We start from the raw sequence: 12,846 nt of genomic DNA, 5'->3' as shown, positions 1-12,846 counted from the left end.
AGAAATAGCAATGTACTTTTGGTATTTCTTGTATTTAAGTGAAAGAGAATAGCAATGTACTGTGGTAGTTTTTTTTTTTTTTTTTTTATGTTTGATAGTTTAACTTATAAGTTTATATATGTTGTTATTTATTATGTATTTGGAAAATCTTTGTGCAATGCTCAAAGACACGGTGTAGGGAGGAACTTTATACGTTTTTTCAATCGGGGAAAGATCAAGGAGGAAGCGAGGGAACGTAGATGATGGTTCGTCAGATAATTAGTTTGTGTTTTGTATGTTAGACTTGTTGTGACACTTTGGTACTTGTTGGAATTATAACACTATTTAGTACCTAATTGGATGTCGTTATGTAATTTTTTATTTAATGTCGTTACGTATCAAATTTTTGCACCCGAAAAGTGTTGATTTAAAAAAAAATGCAAAATAATAAAGACGACAAAGGAAATTATCGGCGACTGGGTTATTAGCGGCAACAAAGGGTATTACCAGCAACAGGAGTATTATCGGCAACACATATCTTTAGCGGCAACATTTGGAGCAATAGCGACAAGATAATACCTGCGACTTTTTAGCGGCAACGTGTAGCCGCTATTGTTTTTACCGGCGACTGGGTTATTAGCGGCAACAAAGGGTATTACCAGCAACAGGAGTATTATCGGCAACACATATCTTTAGCGGCAACATTTGGAGCAATAGCGACAAGACAGTACCTGCGACTTTTTAGCGGCAACGTGTAGCCGCTATTGTTTTTACCGGCGACAAAACTACCCTTAGGAGTGATTTTTGTCGCCGTAATTCTTCTTTTTCTTGTTGGGTTATGCATTAGTGGATATGATATAAGAGCAAATGAAAGCAAAGTTACTCTTATACAATAACTTTTATCCATATACACCATATACTTTTTTATGTATATGACTTTTAAAAAATATAAATGATTGTTTATAGATAAAGAAATATTACGTCCTAAATGAAAATATGATTACAAGAATTAATTTTTAATTTAAAATTAAATTAACATATGACCCAACAAATAAAACATACAAAAATATATAAACAATACTATAGCCTAAACCCTAAATAGTTGGTCTCATCCAAAAAATAAGCAAATGAATATTAAATGATAGTTTCAGTTAAGAAAGAAAAGAAAGACGTGCCAACGACTTTTAAAGAAGTAGTGAGTACCAGTTCTTACATCGGAAACGGGTGAATTCACATAGAATCATCTATATATATAACTGTCGAGCATGAGTGATTGAAGCTGCAAGATGACCTGATTAACCATATCTTATCTTCATATAAGTGTAAGTCTCCATCTATGTATATATATACTCATATATCACAGAATACACCAGACAGAAATACTCACAATAACATAAAGAACATATGGAATGGTTTAAGATACCAGATCATGCTGGCAGCTTCAATCTCTTAGACCAACATGGCAACATGGACACCAATATTCTCGAAACAAGAACTACAATTTATAGATAGATGGACACGCACAAACACACACACACACACACAGATAGAGAAAGAGAGACTTCATGTACAGAAGGCATGCATGCTTATAGGTCGCGATGAGAGAGAGAGAGAGAGAGAGAGAGAGAGAGAGAGAGAGAGAGAGAGAGATTTCAAAACACAGTTGTGTAGTTTTGTTTCTTCTTCAGACCACATAAAGTTTCCGACCACATAAAGTTTACATATTCATCTTTCTATATCAAACTGTACATGTGCGTATGTATATATTTATTATAGCCATCGATGTTATGTGATAAGAAAAGGGACCACCGATTCAAAAGAACAAGCTTCTACAAATTAACTAATGATTTTTACCACCCCTTTAGTATGGATAGATTTACTGGCACATGCATACGGACCAGCTGCCATGTTATAGAGTGTGTACACATGTGTTTCTTTTGTAGCAATTGATTTTTCACATGATGTTGAAACGAATCAAGTGAAATTATATTTTCAACTCCACGCATGGAATAATAGAATATTGACAATAAAACCTTAGAATTCAAACACCATTCAGTCACCATGAAATGGATTAACGTTAAAGAACACATTCATTAGTAACTTTTTTTTTTTTTTTGTTGTTTTCATTGTAGTCCAACCAATTATCAGGTTTTGTTTTAAATGGTCCCTCGTGTTACTTTTGGGTAGTTTAGAGGCATAAAATCTATTTTTACCTGCTAAAAAAGGGCATTGACTTGTTATTATCTGTATCCTCGATGAGTTGGCTTTTTTCACAAGTTATAAGAATTAAACTAAAATCCACCTCACAAATTACCAAATCATAACCATAATCTAATCAAACACTTAAAATGTCGGCATCATATCAGAATATCTCTGACTCCCACTAAAGAAACTAGTCACAGTCGAATCAACATTCTCAAGTCCAACATCAATGCATAACGGACACCCATTTCTGTCATCGCCGTTGGTGCATACCATGACATTTGTAGCTCTGTACTTCTCTATACATTTGCAACCCTCCACAACCGCTTCTCCGCCTACCCACCACGTTTTCATAGTCAGGTTCTAAAGAACAAGAACTCTCCGACGAAGAAGGCGACTCATTGCAAGCCATCATCATCTTGGCAGCTTTCTTCTTCGCCTTCTCTTCTTTCTTCATCCTCTTCGACTCACTGCAACGAGAATCATGTTATTCCCGTCCGACCCTTTCCCGTCGGCTTGCTCCACCACAAAACTCAACGGATTTGCCTCATAAACAAGCCGTAAATGGTCTCAAGGGTACATCCCCACTCCACCATACATCAAAGTTCTATGAAAACCAGCAACCAACGAACAAATATAAAGCACATAATACTTCTTTGGAAACTTCCCTTTCCCTTGTCTGATTGTATCGATGTATCGCCTCAAACCTCCGGCCAATCAAAGTATCAAGAATCGTTTCCAGAATAGATCTGACCACGACGAGGGATTTTGACGTCTGGGTGTGTAAGAACAAAGTCTTCGGTGGAATGATCGAGAGTGAAAGCGTGTGCGTCGGAACCGAATGGAGTGTAGAGTATGGTGGTGCAGTAGTAAAGAACATAGACGACGACAACGAGGTGGTTGTCGCTCTGTAATGAATTCAATAACACCTTATCCTCTGTTGGAAGATTATCGATTTCTGTTAAACGATTGTAGATCCCAAATATTATTCTAGTGGGGGATTGACCTGTTGATGTTACGAGAACCATCGAGGGGACCTGTCACCACCACAAATGGGTGTTATAGGCTATCCAAACGGGAGCATCGTCTTCTTCGGAAGCCATGACTACAAATTTTTTGGGAGTTTTTCAAAGAAGATAAGTTGATCTCATTATGGGAAATATATCATCTAGAAATCAGTGAAGGGGACTTTAAGAGAACAAAACCCCATAATAATTTGACATAAGAGATCAAAAAATACATACATAAATGATTAAAGTACAAACAGAAACAATGTCGAGTGGCTTAGGTTTATCTCTACCGGAGTCAACATCTGGGCCACCGCCGCAGCCAGAGCAGACATCATCGGAGCAGGTAAAAATCAAAGATGGTAAGGGATTTGATCGGATTCCGTGTAACACTCGAAATCCAGAAGGCCAATTAAGGAAAGAAAAACCCCAAATCAAAAGGCAACTCGTCGAGTCCAAGCGGGGATAACTCGACAAGTAGGAGCAAGTTTGGGACACTGGTGGAGGGACCTACTCGACGAGTTGGGAGGACCAACTGGACAATTTGGTCTGGGTTTGGGAAACCCTAAATCCAGGTTTTTCTACCCTATTTAAGCATCCTAATCCCCACCTTTTAGCCTCATTTCCATCCTTCATTGTGCAAACCCTAGATCTCAAAATCCTAATGCTATAGTGAGCCATTTTTGAGTGTTCTTATGAGTGTTGAAGCTTAGGAAGGAAGAAGAAGCTTGGGGAATCAAGAAGAAGCTAATAGATCCAGAAACACCACTTCATTTCCATCACTTTCTGGTAATCAATTCTCAAACTTGACTAGTAGTTGATTAATCTCTACCTTAGCATCTTTATGTGGTTTTTGGTCCAAATGATATGACTCTTGGGATTTGGGCATCCCAAGTGAGGAACACTTCAGATCTAGTGTCTAGAGGGACTCTCATGGCATAAAGGTGCAAACCTTATGGCCATGGAAGTCCCATGCAACCTCTAAGCCTCTATTTTATCCTTTTTAGCTCCAAAGGGCCATGCATGTGGATAACGCTTGAAGCTTTACGTGATTTTCTTTCCCCTAGAGTCCAGATCTACAACCCCGTGGGTTATCTTGCAGTTTTGGTGAAGTTTGGATTAAGACCTTGACCTTTTTGGGTTAGGGTTTGAGCTTAACCCCTTTAGGAGAGGTATTATGGGTAAAGTTGGGAACTTTACCCTTCTAGGAGCAATTCTAGACTAGAATCAGAGTATAGAGTGTAGATTTGAAGGATAAGCGCTTAATGCATCAAGAAGAGCTTACAGACTAGAGAACTCGATAAGTACATGGAGGAACTCGACGAGTTGGCTTGGAAATGTCCCGATCCTGTAAAGGAAGAACTCGCCGAGTTGGGTGTAAACTCGACGAGTTGGTTCGCGATACATCGATTCGTATTAACATAGGAACTTGACAAGTTAGCAGATAACTCGACGAGTTGAGTCAACTCGGAGCGTTGACTTTTACCATTGACTTTGACTTTCACCAAGGTTGACCTAGTTTGACTTTTGAGGGCATTTTGGACTAAGTGTTATTTTGGTATTGATAGCTCGGGGAGCCGAAGGATTAGCAGTTCGGGGAAATGCTATTTAGCAGCCAGAGGATTATCTCTAGGTCTTCATCAGTGCATGGTGAGTCTCCTCACTGTTTGCATGGGTCTACGACCACAATGTCGGCCCATTTAGTTTATGTATGGTAGGAAGACCAGGGGGTTAGCCCTAGGCATTGTATGATGGTATTTATTCTGGACCAAGGTCTAATGTCGGGCGGTGCCCGAGAAATGTTGTATGTTAGATTATACTTGTTGTTTGTGTGATACATGTATTTGCATGGTAGGGAGGCGAGTGTGGGCGAGGTACCGTATCTCATCACTAGCTGAGTATGTACGGTGTTCCAGATCTCATCCATAGTAGAGTAGGAGTGGGGCCCGTGATAGGAGAGAAGTCAGTGTGGGCGGGGGCCCGTATCTTACTATCAACAGGAGTGTGGACGGGGTTCCATGACTCACCAGTAGCAGGACAGGGGCGGGGTCCAAGATAGGCGAGGCCTTAGGACAGGAAATACATCTAGAGTATGTTTCTTTATGTGCTAGTATGCTTATGTGATATTGTTGTATGTGTATAGCAAGCGAGGCCCAGAGACAGGCGGGGCCTAAGAGAAACAGATCTGTTTACCGAGCGGGGCTCGATGCCAGGCGGGGTCTGATGCCGGGCCGGGCCCGATGCCGGATAGAGTCTGATGTCGGGTGGGGCCCGATGTAGGGGCGGGGGCCCATTATATGTGGTTATGTGTATGGTGTGTGGTGGTATGGGGAACTCATTAAGCTTCGTGCTTACGGTTTATAGTTTTTGTTTCAGGTACTTCCAGTTGCAAGGAGAAGAGCTCGAGATGATTGCATCGCATATACCATTATGTTTAGCATGGGATGTTCACTCTGATGTGTCACACCCCCAAACCAGAACGGCGGAAACCTTCGGGGGTGGAGGACGTCATATGTAGTATCATAACAATTGTATCGTAACAATCATAGTAAACATAACCATTACATTGAATACGTGAATGAAAAACGTTTACATCTGTTTAATTTGATTCCATACATCAAAGTATAAGCAAAATAAAAAGACATGACTCCATACTCTTCATCTTCTCAGAACTCCGGAAGGTACCTGTCTACTGATTTCCTGAGAATACAAGCAGTTTTGAAAGAGTATCAACATAAAGCTGCTGAGTTCTTAAGCTATGTTTTGTAGTGAAAACTTGTTGATGTATCTTGTCAAATGTTCGTATGTTTCCAAGAAAATCCAATATTTTCTTTAGTAAAAACATGATATTACCAGTTCCTTCTATAAAAGTTTGTTACGGTACCTTTGTAGTATAAAACATATCAGTTTGTATGCTTGGTTACTACCAATATGTATAGTATGATGAATTCTGTATGAAAACCTCTGTGTATGGAATGTTCAGTTTGAAAACCCTGGCTACCACCAGTATGTATTGTATGTTCTATTTGAAAACCCTGGCTACCACCAGTATGTATACTATGTTCTGTTTGAAAACCCTGACTACCACCAGTATGTATACTATGTTCTATTTGAAAACCTTGGCTACCCCCAGTATGTATAGTATGTTCTGTTTGAAAACCCTGGCTACCACCAGTATGCATAGTAGGTTTATTATTTAAAATAAAACCAGTTGCTGTATCCCTGGAGTCCTCCAGTGTAATGTATAATACTTCTATTAATTAAAATAAAACTAATGAAGAATGAAATCCAGTAAACAAAGGTTAGTTTATACTTATTGTGAGTCGTATAACCATGCTTGATATGACCTAGTGACCTTTTCGACATTCTTCAGGCGTCGGATGTTATGACATTTGTCACCCCAGGCATGCCTACCTAACTGTAGCTAGCAGTTCAGGTGTGGGATTGTCAGTCCCGAATATATCTATTCACAAATCTCACGCTCTCCCTCCAGCAGACTCTGGTTATACTGTGATAGGATTTAATTCAGTACACCTAAGGGTACCGTTTTGAAGTAGTGTCTCACAATTCTGTATAATCTAGTTTACATGTAATTCTGTATCGTTCTCTTGTATTTAAATCTGTTAGAATACTGTATAAAATAATAATTATACTTAAATAATTATTAAGTGTGTACTCTTGTTGTAGTGTATATCATAAACTAAATATGTCATAGTTTATATGTTTAGAAATGTATAACTCAGTGTATTGAAAATCCCAAACTATACCTATCATAGTTTGCATGAATATAGTATATCCAGTTCGTATATTGATCTGAAAACTATGCAATCATAATTGTATGTGGAAAACGCCCCTTATGCTCAACATAGTACAAAAGGGGATAAAATATCTAAATATTTTATAAAAACGTGAAAATCGTTTGTCTGAATCAATTGCATAAGTTTTATACGGGTAAAAGTCATTTTGTATTAGTTTCACAAAATCATTTGTGTTTGGCTTGTATTCCCCCTCCCCCCTGAAAACGTATAAAAATCATGAAAAACATTGGGGTATGAACTCACTGTTGGTTGTGCACAAGCGTCGATTCAACAGACTGAATGAAGGCCCTCGAGTCGTAGCGCGGCACTTAACGGAATCCTAATAACAATTAAATACATAAATGTATCCAAATTAGCGATTTTGTTAGATAATGTGTTAGGAAAACACTTGCTTTCGGTTAAGAAATGTTACAGGGACGTGATCGAATCGAGGAAAGTGGATTTTCAGACAAATGCACCACTTAAAAAGTGTGTACGACCGTGAACTGGGTTTACGGCCGTGAACAGGGTTTACGGTCGTAATCTGTCTTTTGAAGGGTTTACGGGCTTTGAAGATTCGATGAGTTTACGGTCGTAAACTCAAGAACAGGGTTTACGGCCTTTGAAGATATGAAGATACGAAGTGTGTACGGCCGTAAAATCAAGAACAATGACGTTGGATTTCGATAAAAATGCGCTCTAAATGCCCCGAAATGATTCCCAATGATGATTCTCGATGATTTCCGGAAAAATGAGGGTGTTTTAGGTGTTTACGGTCAAGAGTTTTAGAGAGGGAAGGAGAGAGTTTACGGCCCAGAAGGTCAAAATGAGGGTGGGGGTCTCATATATATAGTCTGGGGTGGTGGGGGTCCAACCTTCGCTGGCCGTAAACGGGTGTACGACCGTAAACGAGTTTACGGCCGTAAACTCACTTAGGCCGGAAATTGTTTGATTTTTCGAGATATTCGGGTTTTCGCGCGATTTGGTTCTGACTCGTATATAAATTTAATTATATAAAACTAGATGATTTTCTAAACCAAGAAGTTTGATGGAAAAATTAATAAAATTCAAATTTTATTAACGGAAATCGTATAACGGAAACGGAAAAAGTTTCCGGTTGTCACACCATCCCCCCGTTAGAGGAAATTTCGTCCTGAAATTCAGACACAGAATGCAAATCATGGACTCGGGAAAAGATGAGGGTACTTCTGTTTCATTGAATCTTCGTGCTCCCAAGTGAATTCAGGCCCCCGCTTGGCATTCCAGCGAACCTTCACTATCGGGATGCGACTTTGTTTTGTTTGTTTGACTTCCCGGTCCATGATCTCGACTGGTTCCTCCACGAAATGTAAGCTCTCGTCTAGTTCGATCTCATCGAGAGGTATCACAAGTGTCTCGTCGGACAGACACTTCTTTAAGTTCCACACGTGGAAGACAGGATGTACGTTGCTAAGTTCTCGTGGTAGGCGAAGTTTGTATGCTACTGGACCGATCCTTGCGAGGATCTCGAATGGTCCTATGTATGTTGGATTCAGCTTTCCACGCTTTCCGAAGCGTATCATGCCTTTCCAGGGTGAGACCTTAAATAGAACACGGTCACCAACCTGGAACTCCAAGGGTTTTCGTCTCTTATCGGCGTAGCTCTTTTCCTATTTCTTCATGCTTTTAGTCGTTCCCGGATTTGTATGATCTTTTCGGTCGTCTCGCGGATAATTTCAGGGCTCGTGAGAGTGTTGTCGGGGACTTGACCCTTGACTAGCTGCGTGTCGCCCACCTCAGCCCAACACAGAGGGGATCTGCACTTACGGCCATAGAGGGCTTCGAACAGCGCAGCCTTGATGCTGGTATGGTAGCTGTTGTTGTAGGAAAATTCAACCAAGGGTAAATGAGTGTCCCACGACATGCCGAAGTCCATGACGCAAGCTCTCAACATATCTTCCAATGCCTGAATTGTTCTCTCACTCTGCCCATCTGTCTGTGGATGATAAGTTGTGCTCATATCCAGCTTAGTTCCAAGAGCCTTCTATAGTGACTGCCAAAATCTTGAGGTAAACCTGCTATCTCGATCGGAGATAATGGATACAGGCACACCATGAAGGCGGACTATCTCTCGAATGTAGATTCGTGTCAGTCTCTCCATTTTGAAGTTTTCTTTGATTGGTAGGAAGTGGGCGAATTTAGTCAGTCGATCGACAATTACCCAGATGGCGTCGTGCCCACTCGGAGATTTGGGTAACTTAGTGATGAAATCCATTGTGATCCTTTCCCACTTCCACTCAGGTATTTCTGGCTGCTGAAGTAGACCTGAGGGCTTCTGGTATTCTACCTTCACCTTGGCGCAAGTCAGGCACTTGCCCACGAAGGTAGCGATCTCTGCTTTCATGTTCGGCCACCAGTAGAGTTGTTTGAGATCCAGATACATCTTATCTGAACGTGGCCGAACGGATTATCTAGTCCTGTGAGCTTCGTTCATGACAACCTCCCTGTAACCACCGTACCTTGGGGTCCAAATCCGGTTCATGAAATAGTAAACTCCGTCTCCCTTGACCTCTAAGTTCTTTTCCATTCCTCTCAAGACTTCATCCGGCATGTTTTCTGGTTTTAAGGCTTCCAACTGAGCCTCTTTGATTTGTGCGGATAATTGGGAATGGATGGTCATTGTCAGTGCCTTCACTCTACGACCCGAATACTCCTTTCGGCTAAGGGCATCAGCTACCACATTGGCCTTGCCGGGATGGTAGCGTATTTCGCACTCGTAGTCACTGAGTAGCTCTACCCATCGCCGCTGCCTCATGTTCAACTCTTTCTGATCGAAGATATGTTGTAGGCTCTTATGGTCGGTGAAGACAGTGCACTTGGTTCCGTAGAGATAATGTCTCCAGATCTTTAACGCGAAGACCACTGCTCCCAACTCTAGATCGTGATTTGTGTAATTGACTTCATGTGTTTTCAGCTGTCTCGAGGCATAGGCAATAACCTTTTCTCGCTGCATGAGCACATAGCCTAGGCCCTGATTGGATGCATCACAGTAGACAACGAAGTCTTCCGTCCCTTCGGGCAGGGACAAGACAGGTGCGCTGCATATGGCATGCTTCAATGTTTGAAACACAGTGTCTTGCTTTTCTCCCCAACTAAAGGTTACACCTTTCTGTGTCAGGGTGGTTAAAGGCTTAGCGATTTTGGAGAAGTTCTGGATAAACCTGCGATAATAGCCAGCTAGACTCAAGAATTGGCGGATTTTTGTGGGGGTCTTCGGTGTTGTCCAATTCTCGATCGTTTTGATCTTGATAGTGTCCACATGTATGCCTTCCTCGCTAACCACGTGACCACGGAAGGTTACTTTCCTGATCTAAAACTCGCACTTTGAAAACTTTGCATAAAGTTTCTCCGTCCTTAGTGTTTCCAATACCTGTCTCAAGTGCTATTTATGATCTTCCTCGCTCCGAGAGTAGACAAGTATATCATCAATAAACACGATTACAAACTTGTCAAGGAAAGGGCGGCACACCCGATTCATCAGATCCATGAATACCGCGGGTGCATTGGTTAGACCAAAGGGCATTACTACAAACTCGTAGTGTCCGTAACGAGTTCGGAATGCTGTCTTGGGAACATCATTCTCATGAACTCGCAACTGATGGTACCCTGATCTTAGGTCTATTTTTGAGAAGTAACTGGCTCCCTGAAGTTGATCGAAGAGATCGTCGATTCTGGGTAGGGGATAACGGTTCTTGATAGTCAGCTTGTTCAGTTCTCGATAATCTATGCACATCCGAAAAGATCCATCTTTCTTTTTGACGAATAAGATTCGAGCTCCCCATGGTGAGGAACTCGGTCTTATAAATCCCTTGCTGATCAGCTCATTGAGCTGGCTGGATAACTCCTGCATTTCTGCCGGCGCTAGACAATATGGAGATTTAGCTACAGGAGTAGCTCCGGGGATTAAGTCGATGCGAAACTCGACTTGGCGCTCGGGAGGGATTCCTAGAAGATCTTCGGGGAAGACATCGGGAAAGTTACAGACTTTGGGGATGCTCTCGAGGTCTTTAACTTTTTGCGTTTCGTCAAGGACATGAGCTAGGAACGCATGACACTCCTTCTGTAGATACTTCTGAGCTTGGATGCATGAAATGATACGAAGGTTCGAACTGAGTTTATCACTGTAAATAGTGAGGGCTTCGCCAGAGGGAAGATTGAGACGGATAGCTTTCTCGTAGCAAAGGAAATCAGCACGATTGGGGCTCAAATAATCCATGCCGATTATGACATCGAAGCTCTTTATGGAAACTGGCATAAGATCGATGGGAAAGGAACGATCGTCTAGGGTAAGGGTACAACCTATGAACATGTCGTTAGTGCTCTCTTTCTTTCCGTTAGCCATCTCTACGGTAATTGTTTCAGTTAAGGGTTGAAATTTACATTTGACTAGATGTTTGAATGCATGACTAACAAAACTCCTCTCCGCACCAGAATCGAAGAGAATGCATGCATAAGAGTTGTCAAGGAGGAAGTACTCGTAACAACGGTAGGATCAGCGACTGCTTCCTCCTGGCCCATAGCCAGTATCCTCCCTGTGTTGTCAGTTATTGCTGCCTTGGGACAGTTTCTTTTGAAGTGCCCAACCTCTCCACAACCATAGCAGGCTTGACCAGTGCCCGCTCTAGGAGCCTGATTTGTAGGTTGAACTGGTACTTTGTAGAATCGAGCTGTGTGTCCCTTCTTACCACAGCTGTTGCACTGCATATCACGGCAGGGCCCGTGTTGATGAAAGTTGCACCTGTTGCACCTTGGAAGGGTACTAGCATATCCGCTGGTAGGTGCTTGGGTGGTTGGAACAGCAGCAGGAGTAGTAGCATCGTGGACTGCCACTGTTTGCTGTTTCTTGGAGGGCTCCTGCGATGACTGCCCCTTGCGTTTGTTCCAAAACTTTTTCTTCATACCGCTCGTCTTCGGTGGTTCAGGAGTGACTGTCACCTCATCAAGATCAACCCGGTGATCTATCAGAGTCTACGCCAGGCACTTGGCGCTGTCGAATGTGAAAGGCTTAGCAGCCAACACGTTTCCTTGAGTTGGGGGTGTCAATCCCCAAATGTATCTCTTAATCTTTTTGCTTTCCTGGGTGACCATTCCCGGATAGAGGAGAGCTAGATCGCAGAATCTAGTTGTGTAGGCAGCAATGTTGGAACCCTTCATCTTCAGGGTCCAAAGCTCATGTTCCAACTTCTGCATCTCGCCCCTTAGGCAGTATTCAGCAAGCATGAGTTCCTTCAAGTTATCCCAACCCATGGCATTTACTACCGGTAGGGTTAGGGATTTGGCACGACCATTCCACCAGGTTAGTGCTCTGTCAGTGAAGGTGCAGGCGGCGAACTTCACTTTGTTTGCCTCAGAACAAGCACAGATTTCGAAAATGGATTCGATCTTCTCAAACCATCGGGTTAAGGCAATGACTCCACCATTGTCGTCGAAAGGTTTGGGTTTTGCGTTCATGAAGTCCTTATAGGAACACTCCTTCTGGTGTCCCTGGCCTCCACAAAGATTTTGGGGGTCTGGTCCACCTCCTGATCCACCAGAGCTGCCCTGATTGATTTGTGCCATTGTTGCAGTCACGGCGGCGGTAACTGTTGCCTGGAACATGGCAGGATCGAATTGTGGAGGTGGTGGCGCTGGGTCAGTTGGGGTATCGTTGTTCCTTCTGACGGGTCTTCTTCTGGGATGCATCTTGTTCTAAAAAGAATGAAGAAAAGAGGATGGTAAGTCCTCTAGGATTTTCGAACCAAGAGATATAACACAAAGATATATCTCAGCTTGATAGATAAAGTGTTCTACGAAGCGATAAATAAGAAAGAGTTACTAATGAA

General features: G+C 42.1%; 1 long non-coding RNA gene and 1 pseudogene across 1 annotated transcript; both read right to left on the bottom strand.

Moving 5' to 3' along the window:
- Positions 1 to 979: 979 nt before the first annotated feature.
- On the bottom strand, positions 980 to 1,700 carry LOC145167338 (uncharacterized). Its single transcript, XR_013741072.1, has 2 exons — positions 1,403 to 1,700; positions 980 to 1,313 (listed from the first exon to the last, which is right to left on the bottom strand). It is a non-coding gene; the product is annotated as an uncharacterized LOC145167338 (long non-coding RNA).
- Positions 1,701 to 2,634: 934 nt separating this feature from the next.
- On the bottom strand, positions 2,635 to 3,824 carry LOC145164713 (fructose-1,6-bisphosphatase, chloroplastic-like; annotated as a pseudogene).
- Positions 3,825 to 12,846: the final 9,022 nt, after the last annotated feature.

The sequence above is a fragment of the Lactuca virosa genome, chromosome 3 (assembly GCF_052849685.1).
Source record: "Lactuca virosa cultivar CGN04683 chromosome 3, Lactuca_virosa_CGN04683_v6, whole genome shotgun sequence".
Classification (NCBI taxonomy): domain Eukaryota; kingdom Viridiplantae; phylum Streptophyta; class Magnoliopsida; order Asterales; family Asteraceae; genus Lactuca; species Lactuca virosa.
Note: the sequence above shows the minus strand (reverse complement) of the source record. Positions and strands in the feature narration are given on the sequence as shown.